This window comes from Onychomys torridus, chromosome 4 (genome assembly GCF_903995425.1).
Source record: "Onychomys torridus chromosome 4, mOncTor1.1, whole genome shotgun sequence".
Lineage (NCBI taxonomy): Eukaryota > Metazoa > Chordata > Mammalia > Rodentia > Cricetidae > Onychomys > Onychomys torridus.
This window is the reverse complement of record NC_050446.1, coordinates 89,966,637-89,978,581: the sequence shown is the minus strand read 5'-3', so window position 1 is coordinate 89,978,581 and position 11,945 is coordinate 89,966,637. Positions and strand designations below refer to the sequence as shown.

Below are 11,945 nucleotides of genomic sequence, written 5' to 3'. Positions count from 1 at the left end.
ACACAAAAAAAAAAAAAAAAAAAAAACCCAAAAAAAATCACCAAAAAAAAAAAAAAGAGAGAGGTGATGAACTGTTAACAACATGCATAATAGCAGTGTGTTGCAAACTTTCTAGGGGATTCAATGATGCCTAGGCTTGGGTGTCACTTGGAGAGATCTGCTAGTGTCCTGACAGACAGAGAACATCACTGGGCTTCTTCACCTCGGCAGATTTTTTGATAGAACCTTCAGATGTATCTTTGCAGGTGTATCCAGCAGCCTGAGATGTCACAAACCAAGTTCATAAAAGCCTGAGCTGTAAGCTATCCTTCCAGTTCACCTAATTAGCACACAACACATCAGCCAGGTTAGGTGGCATATTTCGGTAGTAGTAGTTATTCAGGAAACTGAGGCAGGAGAATCACTTGAGCCTTGGCATTTGAGAACAGCATGGGGAACACAGAGAGACTTCATTCTTTAAAATAAACAAACAAGCATAAGACCAGGTATATTTGTTTCTTACAGCTAAAGGGAAATGTAAATGAGTCTCCAACTTGTAATAAGAAATCTACTGAGCCATGTGCATCCCTATGAAGTGATGTACCCCCTAGTGTGGCTGTCGGGACCCAGAGCAGGGGGTCCTGTGACAACTAGATTTTAATGTTTTAACTCATCTTCCTTGATCAGGCATGGTGGTGCATGCCTTTGATCCCAGTACTCAGGAGGCAGAGGCAGGAGGATCCCTGAGTTTGAAGTCACCCTGGTCTACAAAGCAAGTTCCAGGACATCCGTGGCTATACACAGAAATCCTGTCTCTTCAAATAGAAAGAAAGAAATATACTGACACACACAAGACATGGGACTAACTGAACATAAAACCCTAACTCAATTTCTGTTGGAGGGTGTAAGAGGAAGTTGAGATGAGAATCAATTCAAGTCTTGATGAGCTTCTGTGAGGTTGCATGGTATGGATTTCAATGACTTTGCTAGGCCACTGTGTCCTTCCTAAAGCAGAGAGTGGCATGTGGCTAGTGTCTCCATCACCATGGCACCCTCTTCATGCCATACCCAGTGCTGAACCTCTGGTGATTGTTCTCCACAATCTCTTCCCATCGCTCTTCTTCCAAAGGCCACTTCCTTCTGGAGACATTTCAATGCCCTTGTGACATAGGACCTCAACCTCATCCTCACACTGGGAGAAAACTTCCAGGCGTCAAATAGTACAGCAGTTACCTACAAATCCATTCTTAACCCAGCTGTACTTAAAAGATTGCCAGCTCAATAGATTTTGGGTTGCAGGAAGGCTTGCTTCTGGCCTGTAACATTTCAGAGGTGCTGACACCCTAGAAGGGTCATCAGAGTACTGTTACTTGAGAACACAGGGTAAGTCTTAGTGTATACCTAGATGGCAGGTATTCATGATGGTTTTTTAAGTGAATGAGTGTGAATGATGAGCCCTACTGACCTTTTTTGACAAGGAGACCCAAAGTGCCTTGCCTGACAGGAATGTTGTGACTTCATGATAATCAGGGATATCTTTTTTTAAAATATTTTATTTATTTACTTATTTACTTATTTATTATGTTCACAGAAGAGGATGCCAGATCTCATTACAGATGGTTGTGGGCCACCATGTGGGTGCTGGGAATTGAACTCAGGACCTTTGGAAGAGTAGTTGGAGCTCTTAACCTCTGAGCCATCTCTCCAGCCCTAGGGATATCTTAATTAATTAAATAAAGTCAACTTATGTGTAACCTTTCAAGGTCCTATTGTGCCACACATTTAGTTCACAGTAAAGAAGTGACATTTACCCTTTGAACTTGCCCTTTCCTTGGAATAATTTATACTGCTTTCTTATTTCAAGGCAATGTAGGCAAAAGTCAGATGTTGCCTGAAATAGTAAAAAAAAAACCCTGTGATCCCGAATTTTGTCTGGCCCTTTCCCCCAGAACAAGGGATTCTCCTATATTAAGCCTCCTGCTTAGTTACTTTCCTGCTGCTGTGATAACCATCATGACTAAAGCAAAGTCTAGGGGAAACTTCATTTGGGTTTACAGTTCCAATGGCGCAAGAGTCCAGCACGGCAGGGAGGCGTGGCAGGAACCAGCAGGCATGGTGGCCTGAGCAGGAAGCTGAGAGCCCACGTCTTTAAATAAGAATACAAAACAGAGAGAACTGGAAACAGGCAAGGCTTTTTGCTCCCAAAGTCTGTCGCCAGTGACATAGTTCCTCCAGCCTGCACCTGACGAACTTCCATAAAACAGCACCGCCAAAAGGGGATGAAGTATTCAAATATCTGAGTCCATGGAGGACGTTCTCATCCAGACTACAACACCCTCTTAAGTTGTTCGTCCATTGTCGTTCACACACTGAAGATTCCTTTTAGGTGCACAGCCTGCATCAACTTCAGGGGTGGCAGATAACCTGCTCTATGTGTTCTTCACTTGGGGATGTCTTAGTTGGAAAGTTGAATGTAAGTAACAAATAGTAATTTAAAAAAAAAAGTCAAATGCTTTAGAAGCAGAAGAGGCATTAGAGACCACGAACTCTTATTCATATCCACTCGCCAGGCTTGGGAGGCAGCAAATTCCTCAGGTGAGCCTTCCCGAAGACTTCATTTTCTCCTCCCTCTTAGCTCAACTTTCTCCTGTTTACAAAAGGGAAATTAAGTGTTTTGTGTACACAGATAGTTTGCTTCCTTGTATTATATGATGCAACCCAAGCTTTCAAGCCTGGTCTGATGCCGAGGCTATTTTCCTTCACCAATGGCTTCACCTTCTTTACATGTTCACAAATTTCCAAGTTCCGCCCAGTCTTTATAGGCGACTATCAGTTGGACACCTGTGCAAGGCTCATTGCTTTCATGTACCTCACCTTTACATCCCCACAGGCCCCAGATGTCTACCCATTCTTTCCCATGGTCACAAGTCTGCTCTGTGAAAGAGACTACCACCCAACCCCTTGAGAGAATAAAACTTCCAAAGTCATGCTTCCTTTTGTTTGGCCTACATGTACGCGTGCATATCACATGTGTGCCTGCTGCCCACAGAGACCAGAAGAGGGTATTAGATGCCACCAGACTGGAGTAACAGACAATTGTAAGCTGCCATCTGGGTGGTGGGAGTTGAACCCTGGTCCTCTGGAAGAACAGCCAGTGTTCTTCACTGCTGAGCCATCTCCCCTGCCCTTGAAGGCACTCTTAAATCTTATTTTCTTCTTCCTTTCTTCCTTCTTGCCTCCCCCTAATTGTATACATACATACCTCCAGTTTTGCCACTAAGATAGGTTTCTCACATATCTGCTATTAACATACTCCAAGTTGCTATCATTTCTTACCAGAGCTAGCTCTTTGCCCTTTTCTTTTCTTTCTTTCTTTTTTTCTTCACACAACAAAGATATAATATAACTCATCCTCAGCGACTAAAGAAAAGGCGAGCTCCCTGGCGCTTCACTTGAGAATGCTATGATCCTGAGCTTCCGCCAGGTCTCTCTCAGTCTGTTTAGGCTCACCTAGTCTCTTCTTTTCTTCTGCCGCCATCCTCCTCTCCTCCTTGCCGGAGGTTTTAGACAACTATAGTGCTTGGCGCTGTAGGCCATGCGGAGGAGGACCAGGGCTGAGAATCAGCCGAGCTTGATTAGCCGAGAGACCTGAACTGGGGGCACGATCTTGTCTGTGACCTTCATCCTGGAAGCTCAACTGAGGCAGAAGACCTGCCCTTTCCATTTTTTACAAAAAAAAAAATAAATTTACATCACAAACTGTACTATCCTGACAGTTTTCAAGAGCAGAGTTCAGCGCCATTATGTACATCTACACGGCTGTGTCCGTCTGTCTCTGGATTTTCCCCTCATCCCAACCAAAACTGAATCCAGTGGAAAACAGCGCCTCTTCCCCTAGGCTTTGTGAAACACCATTGCATTCTGTGTCCCTGTGATTCTCACTTCATGAAGAGAGGGAACCATCTGTGTTAAATGCTGGGTTGCAGGTCCGGGAAAGCAGAGGGGAAGACTGAAGACAGGCACACTGTGTCCTGGCTGAAAATGACAACGTGACTTGTGGTTGGGTATGAGAACAGGGAAGAGAGGGAGGTACAGAAGCAAGCACCAGACTCCTGTACTTGTGCACGGTGGTAGAGAGCCTGGAAAGGCATGCATGCAGAGACTGTTCTGAGTACAAGTGTACTGCTGGAAGATATTAAGCCAAACAGTGACAAAAATATGACTTGCATATTCTTCAGACAGTCTCAGTCTGTAAGCTCAGTCTGACACTGAACCTGCCTCAGCCTTTGTGCTCAAGTATGACACCAGACAAGGATTCACTATGGTGATATTTTATTTGTACTGAAATGTGATTTTATTTGTATATTAATAAAGTTGCCCTGAGGTCAGAGCAAGCCATAGCAGAAGCTGGGCAGTGGTGGTGCACACCTTTAATCCCAGCACTTGGGAGGCAGAGCTAGGCAGGATCTCAGTGTGTTCAAGGACACAGTCAGCATGACGACACACGCCTTTAATCTCAATACTAACCACAGAAGAGCTGGAGGTCTGTACAAACAGGCAGTGACGAGGAGGTCATGTGGCTGGGTTTACAACCAATGAGAAGGCAGAACAGAAAGTCTATGTAAAAGACAGGAAACAGGAAGTAGCTCTCTTTCGGAGAGGAAAGACAGAGCAGCAGTGAAGGGTAAGGTTTTCAGCTCTTAGCTATTGTTCTGACCTCTTGGCTTTTAACTCTGCAGTTGGCTCTGTGTTTATTTAACAAGATGGTTACATCTACCATTCACACTGTCTGCTGGACTTGTGGACATACCCCTCTGGTATAATACTCCTCTTAGCATGGAATTTATGTGCAGAAATGCAAACTAAATGCCTTCACAACAAGAATATCTCTCATGTAAACAACTCTCAAAATCAACCAATACGCTTTTGCACACGGGAAATAAATTTATTCTAATACAGGAGACTGGTTTTTAAAAAGAGAAATCAGTGTGTGGAAAGAACCTCCACTCTTCATTGAAATGAGGAATGCTGACATGTACCACAAGTTGCAAAGCCCTGGTTAACTCTGGTATTTGGGGATGCTTAGAGTATCAGTAATAATTTGCTCAACAAATTGATTTGCCAGTTTTTGTTTGTTTGTTTTTATTTTTATTTATTTATTTATTTTGTTAAGAAAAATAAAATTCTTCACCTCATATATTTGAATGACTGCTCTGGGACCAGATTAAAGAGCTTCCACCATATTGAAAAATTCTTTCTCTAGGAGTCTTTGTGAAAGTGTCCTGCCCTGACCTGAGTGGGGTGGGGAGGGTAAGCAAAGCCACCTTCATGTGAGGCCAAGGCTGCTCTTGGTTTTGCCACTAATTAGAGCATGACCTTCTGCAGGTCACTGGACCTCTCTAACATGGCTCCTTTCCTCATTGTTGAATGGACATGGTGATTCCTGCTCCTTTATGTGGCTTTAGGGCATGCCTGAGCTCTGTGGGTCTGTGCACAGAAGCGGCTCTGCCAGTGAAGGGATTTGTGCCTTTTTGTTGTTGTTCACATGTAAAGCATTACTATGTAAATTAATTGCACATTCAAAACTCCCATGTTCGTAGTCCTGTGTACTGTCATTTAAAAACCCTAGTATATAAGGACATTTAAATGTTCTACTAGTTTCAGACTTACAGAACACTTGTGAAAACAGTACAACTTCTTATTTACCTTACATCCAGTTTCTCTTAACCACCATTTTTAGATTAGTATTTTATCCTTGTTTTTCATCAGTAAGATGCATATTATTCTATAGGTTCATTATATATGTAAGAAAACAAATGTGGGGAACCCTGCTTTCTTTTTCTGTGATTTTATTTAGCTCCTTTTGCACCCTGGTGGGAGGCGACATATCTTCTATAAGTAAATGTATCAGTTATAATGTTTCTTGGCTCCAAATAACAGAAAACCCAGTCCCAACTGGCTTCCCGGTGAAGAGGATTTATTATCTGAGAAGTGGGAAGTTTGGAAGCAGAGGAAGGAGTTCAGGGGGTTGAGTCAGGGACTCAGTGATGTCACAAGAGCCCCGGGCTATTCTTTTGGAATGCCTTCTCATCCTCTGAGCCAGCACTGGCCTGTCTGCTGTGGCCCCTGCTCCTGCTAGCCAGATGGTACAGCAATTCATCCATTTTCCAGATGCAACCACAACCAGGAGAAAGCAGACTTTGCCTGCTTCATGATCAGCAAGGAAAACTTTCTCCAGAAGAAACCCGCCTCCCCCCCAGCTCCCCAACACACACACTTTTCACATATGGTCCCTCAATTTTCTTTGGTGTCAATTGCATGATATGTCCGGGACATACCAGTCACTGGTAGGGAAAGAAGGGGCTTGACTAGCTTAGAATATCTGTGGAGCGCCCTTTGGGACTGAGACTAGGGTTTTCTCTCTTCTCCCAGAAAAGCACATGGCCAGCCTGGGGAACAGCAGATGCTTCAACAAAAGTGAAGCTGGGTTAGAAAGGAGATGTGGTACAGTGGCAAATATCGAGAAAGTAACAAAGGCAACCAGAACACCTTAAACTTTCATAAGGTAGAGGAAATTGAAATAATAAAATAACAAGTACTTACCATTCGCTTAGTATGTCCTGGCCATCACTCTAGAACCTGCACTCTATAGTGTCACCAACGTGTTCCTTTTCTTTCTTTCTTTCTTTCTTTCTTTCTTTCTTTCTTTCTTTCTTTCTTTCTTTCTTTCTTTTTTTTTAAATTTGGTTTTTCAAGACAGGGTTTCTCTGTGTAGCTCTGGCTGCCTTGGATCTCACTCTTTAGATCAGGCTGGCTTAGAACTTAGAGATACTCCTGCTTTTGCCTCCTGAATGCTGGGATTAATGGCGTGTGCCACTGCTGCCCAGCTAGGTGTTTCAAATATACTTAGAAGTGGTCTAGATCTGGGGATCCAGATGGCGCTTGGTATGTCGGAAGTGTACAAACATGCTCATTTTCAAGACTGTAAAAATGAACATTTGTTGGACAGTGTTGAATGTATGTTTTGTACAAAACTGTGAAGAAGGAGAATGTTTCTAATTTGACACAATACAATTTAATATTTAAAGTTTTGCACTGGCACCATATTGACTGTAAATACCATACACCTATTCTGAGTATAACTAGTATAGACAATGTAGCTAATATCTCATAGATGATAGGTTGAGTTGAGAAAAAGTTGAACTGGTAAACAGTCAGAACATTACTGAAATGCAAAGGATTCATTTAAAAATATTAATCTAATTTAAAAAATTCACTTTTGTTTTCTTTTTGTTGTCTTATTGAGGTATAATTTATAAGAAAGTACATCCTTTTTTGGTGCACAGTTCCTTGGTTTTTATCAGATTTTTGCAGTCTGTAACCATCATCAGAATGAAGTAGTGAAACATTTCAACATCTTGAAAGGTCCTCTTGTGCCCTTTGTAGTTCATCATCCTCCTGTCTACCTTGAGCCCTGGCCATCGGCTAGGGTTTCTATCCCTATGGCTTTGCTTTTCTAGACTATTACATGTAGTAGAATCATAGAAAATAAAGCCATCGAGTCTGGATTTTATTAAGTTAAATTCTGATGCTGACTTATGTTATGGTATGCATTGGTAGTCCCTTCCTTGTTAGTGTCCCATAGTGTTTCATTGGATGGATATACCAATGGTTTATCCATTTGAAGTTAGGCATTTTGTTTCCTAGCTTGGGGCCTTTGTGACTAACAATAGTATAAATCCTTGTAGAGTGGTGTCTGTAAGAACATAGGTCTTTGTTTATATAGGTAAATGTTCAGAAGTAGACTTGCTGGGTTAATTTTATAATACATTCTCAATGCTTAAGCAAGGAGCAAGCTAGCACTTGGCATTCTGGTCAGCGTATGATTTAGTCGCTTCACATTTCCCCTTAACATTTGACGTCTTCTTTTTTTTTAATTTGGTTTTCAGGCAGGGCTGTATTATGTAGCCTAGGCTGTCCTACTGCCACAGCCTCCTGAGAGCCGAGCTTACCGGTGTCACCATGTCTGACAAATAATGAAGTTTTTATTGAAGTCACTCTTACAGGTTTACAGTGGCTTCTTGTGGGTTTTCCTAGCTAACCACTCATGGCACTGAATATCTTCCTATGTGTCTACATACATACGTTATTCAGTGGTGAACTGACCTTTCTAATGTTTTATTGGACAAATTACTTAACATCTGAGTTACCAGGACCCTGTTTGGCAAAGAGGTACTAGCTAGTGAAGCGCTACATTTATCAGGTGTTCCTGCATTTTGTCATTAGTACTTCAGGTACATCAGACGTTTCAAGGGTTACAAACTAAACACAGCTGCTTCTAACTAGCTCCACAGTTACTGAAGAGATACTTGGGTCCTGAGGAAACAAAGTCAATTGCTAAAATCCAAGGAATTTGTGAAGGCTGAACTGTAAGTTCCTGGACTTCTGGACTTCTGGACTGGGACTTTGCCTCCTCTTTTATAGATGATCATGCTGTTTTGAGTTAGAGATATATTACATTCCTATCCCCGTTGGCTCAGCCCTCATTACTGTCATATTTAAAACACACTATCAAAATTACAAATAAAGAAAACAGACAACATATTCAATTACATAATTCAGCGAAAATACTGTTCTTTTGTGGAAGTGGGGACGGGAGACTAGGAGAAATGATTACCCCAAACAATACTACGTCACAAAGGGTTTGTTTTCAAAGATCTCTAGTGAGACCCTTTTACTCTCTAGTTTTTGCACTATTATTTTTAATTTTATTTTATATGGATGGGTGCTTTTAACTGCTTGTGTATCTGTATACTACCCGAGTGAGTGACTATGGAGGTCAGAAGAGAGCATCGGATCCTTCAGAAAGGAAGTTACAAATCACTGTGAGCCACCATGTTGGAGCTAGGAATCAAGCCTGGGCCCTCTGCAAGAGCAGCCAGTACCCAGAACCACTGAGCCATCTCTCCAACCCCCTTATCAATGTTAATAACATTCCTGGAGGCTTCAGACCCTTGACAGATCATCAAAGAATGTCGGGTTGCTGCATAATAACTTACAGGGTTTGTCTTTTCTCGAAAGAGAAATAGCTTTCTTCTTAGTACTTGTAGGATTTAGATGAGGGTCAGTGTCTCTGCATATGTCTGATAAATCAGCAAATTGGTTAGAAATTTCAACCACATATCTCTCGTAGAACAGAAGTGACTACTTTAATTCAAGTAATTCATATGGTCTTTGCTTCAGTTAGGGATGCATTTGGATGCAGTAACAGAGAGTTCCTGATGAACAGTAGTGGAGAAAGACAGGTTTGGTTTCTCCTTGGGTATGAGGGATTGCAAGACTAAACTTGCTTAACAGTTCTGGCAAACTTTCCCCATGGTCACAGATGGCTACCACAGCTTTCACCTTCCAATCCTAACACTGAGAAGATGGACTTCACAGAAGAGGAGGGCCTTGCTTTCATCAGAGATGAAAAGTTTGTGTGACCGTAGATTATATCTGCCACATGTCCTCTCTCTTCAAGGCAGTCAGGAACAGACAACTGCCTCTGTTGGTTATGGTCCTAAGGGCCTATTCACTGTTCTGTAACTGACATATTAGGTTCTCCAGGAAGCTATATGGGCCAACCTAGAAGGAGAGGGCCAATCAGGTTATTTCTAGAGAGCCTAGGGGGAATGATGGTTCCTACAGCACTCAGAAGCCCCATCCCCCACCACATTTCCAGAGACATGAACAAGTTTATAAGTGAAGGAGTGAACACTGTGGTGACGTCATAAACTTAAATGAGGCTTAGCCGATCACCAGGTCAAAGATCTGGAGCTATATTTCAATGTTAAACTGCCTACCTAGACTCCCACACACATATTTATACATGTACACACATAATTAAATACATACTACCCCCTAAATAATTTCAAGGAATTTCAGGACAGTTTGTGTGAGTGTTTTATGTTTTAACAATTAAAATGCCAAATTGGGTTCAATGCAAATTAATCTGGAAACTTCAAATTTGACTACCAACTCTAAATCATTCCTGTACTGTATATTCTACTGTGCAAAATGGGCCCATTGCAAAGTAATTCCCAATGACTGTTCTGCTCAACTTTCACTTTGTGTGAGTAAAAGTAAAAGAGATATTTTGTCCTTTCATTTTCCATTTCAAAATGTTCTCTTTTTAAAGATAGGGTCTTACTACATAGCTCAGGTTAGCCTTGATTTGCAATCTTCCTGCTCCAGCCTCTTGGATGCTGGGAAATTGGTGAGATGTCATCCTTTTGCAGATCTGGGACACATCCGCAAGAGAAAGGGACACTAGGGACAGAGTGAAACCTCACTAAAGCCATCTAACTTGTCACCTCATGACTGAAGCTGAAGGGGTGGGCCTGAGACCCAAGAGTGCCCCCTCCTTGGTATTTCTGCCTCGATCTTCTGTGGGATCTTTTACCTGACAACAGAGAGATATACTCTGTATGTGGACTCAGGTCAGTCTAGGCAACCTATAACACTATTAAGTTTTCGTGACTTGTTGGACATACATTTTGATATTTCAGAACTATTTCTCAGTTTTCAAGTAGTCTAGAATGGATAAAGAGAAATCACCCAGTCTCTTTAGAAGCTACAAGATGCAAAACTGGATTTGCCAGGCTCTCTGAAGAGAGCAGGAGAGCACTCACCTACCCGGTGGGGTACTGTTTGACTCAGTGGACATGCACAGTGCTCCTGCAGCCCCGGGGGCAAGGAACCACACTCTCACACTACCATTTTGTTCCAGTGTTTCCAGCAGCCAATAGGAAGCCAGTTCACAGCCCACCACCACAGTGCAGTATTCATGAGGGTGCTATTTCAATTGCTCCAAAAAAGTTGGCTTGCCTGTCACCTGATGAGGCTTATGTGTGGAAGTGGTACGCTAGTGAAAGTCATGTCTCCAAACAAACAAACGAACAAAAACCCCAAAACATTCCAAATAGTGTCACAGTCATCAGAGAGAGGGAGAGGGAGAGGGAGAGGGAGAGGGAGAGGAGAGAGGGAGAGAGAGAGAGAGAGAGAGAGAGAGAGAGAGAGAGAGAGAGAGAGAGAGAGAGAGAATGAGAATCCAGGAGCAAGCCACTCATTTCCCCAACTTCCCTCCATTTTGCCAATTTGGGTTTTTCAAAGATGAAATTTAGTTAGCAACAATGCTTTTATTTCATTGAATTAACAATGGCCCTGAGAAGGTGTTTCAGTGCCCACAAAGACGCTTTTCTATGATGACAAACCCATGCATGTTTAGGGGTGCATCTGGTGCACAGGCCTTAGGGTGCTGGTCAGCTGTGTAAGTGCTGGCTGCTTCCTGTTCTGTCTGGATGCTGAGGCTGTATTTATGGCAAAGGATACTGTCAGTATCCAAAGAAACACAAGCTGGCCATCTCTGCACTCCCCGGGCACACAGGAATGTAAACTGGACATCTGTCTGCGCAAACAACCAAGTCAACATGTGTCTGCTCTCAGAGGATGATCTTCTGCTGCTCACAACTTCTGGCAAATGTTTGTTGTTCTGAATGGGCTTTGGAAAAGCAGAAGGAAAGGCAAACAGTCCACTTCACAATGGCGTCTAAGCCAGGATAGAAAACACAGCCTTTAAAGGTCACATGCTATTTGTGAAATGTGCTTTGTGTGTGTGTGTGTGTGTGTGTGTGTGTGTGTGTGTGTGTGTGTGGTGTATGGTTGTATGTGTACAGGTCCACTCACCTGTATGTACACATGGGAAGGATCAACATCAGGTGCCTTCCTTTATCATTCTCTACCTTCCCTTTGGAAGCAGAGTCTTTCCTTGACCATGCAGTGTGTCACTGCAGCTAGACTACCTGGGCTTACAGCACATGCAGCCGGGCCAGTTTCTGTGTGAGTGCTGTGGCTCCAAACTCAGGTCCCCACGCATGAGCAGTGAAGACTTTACCCACTGATCTGTTCCCCCCGCCCCCAGGCCC

General features: G+C 42.7%; 1 pseudogene; it reads right to left on the bottom strand.

Annotated features, from left to right (window-relative positions):
* Positions 1 to 3,427: 3,427 nt before the first annotated feature.
* On the bottom strand, positions 3,428 to 3,663 carry LOC118581863 (annotated as a pseudogene).
* Positions 3,664 to 11,945: the final 8,282 nt, after the last annotated feature.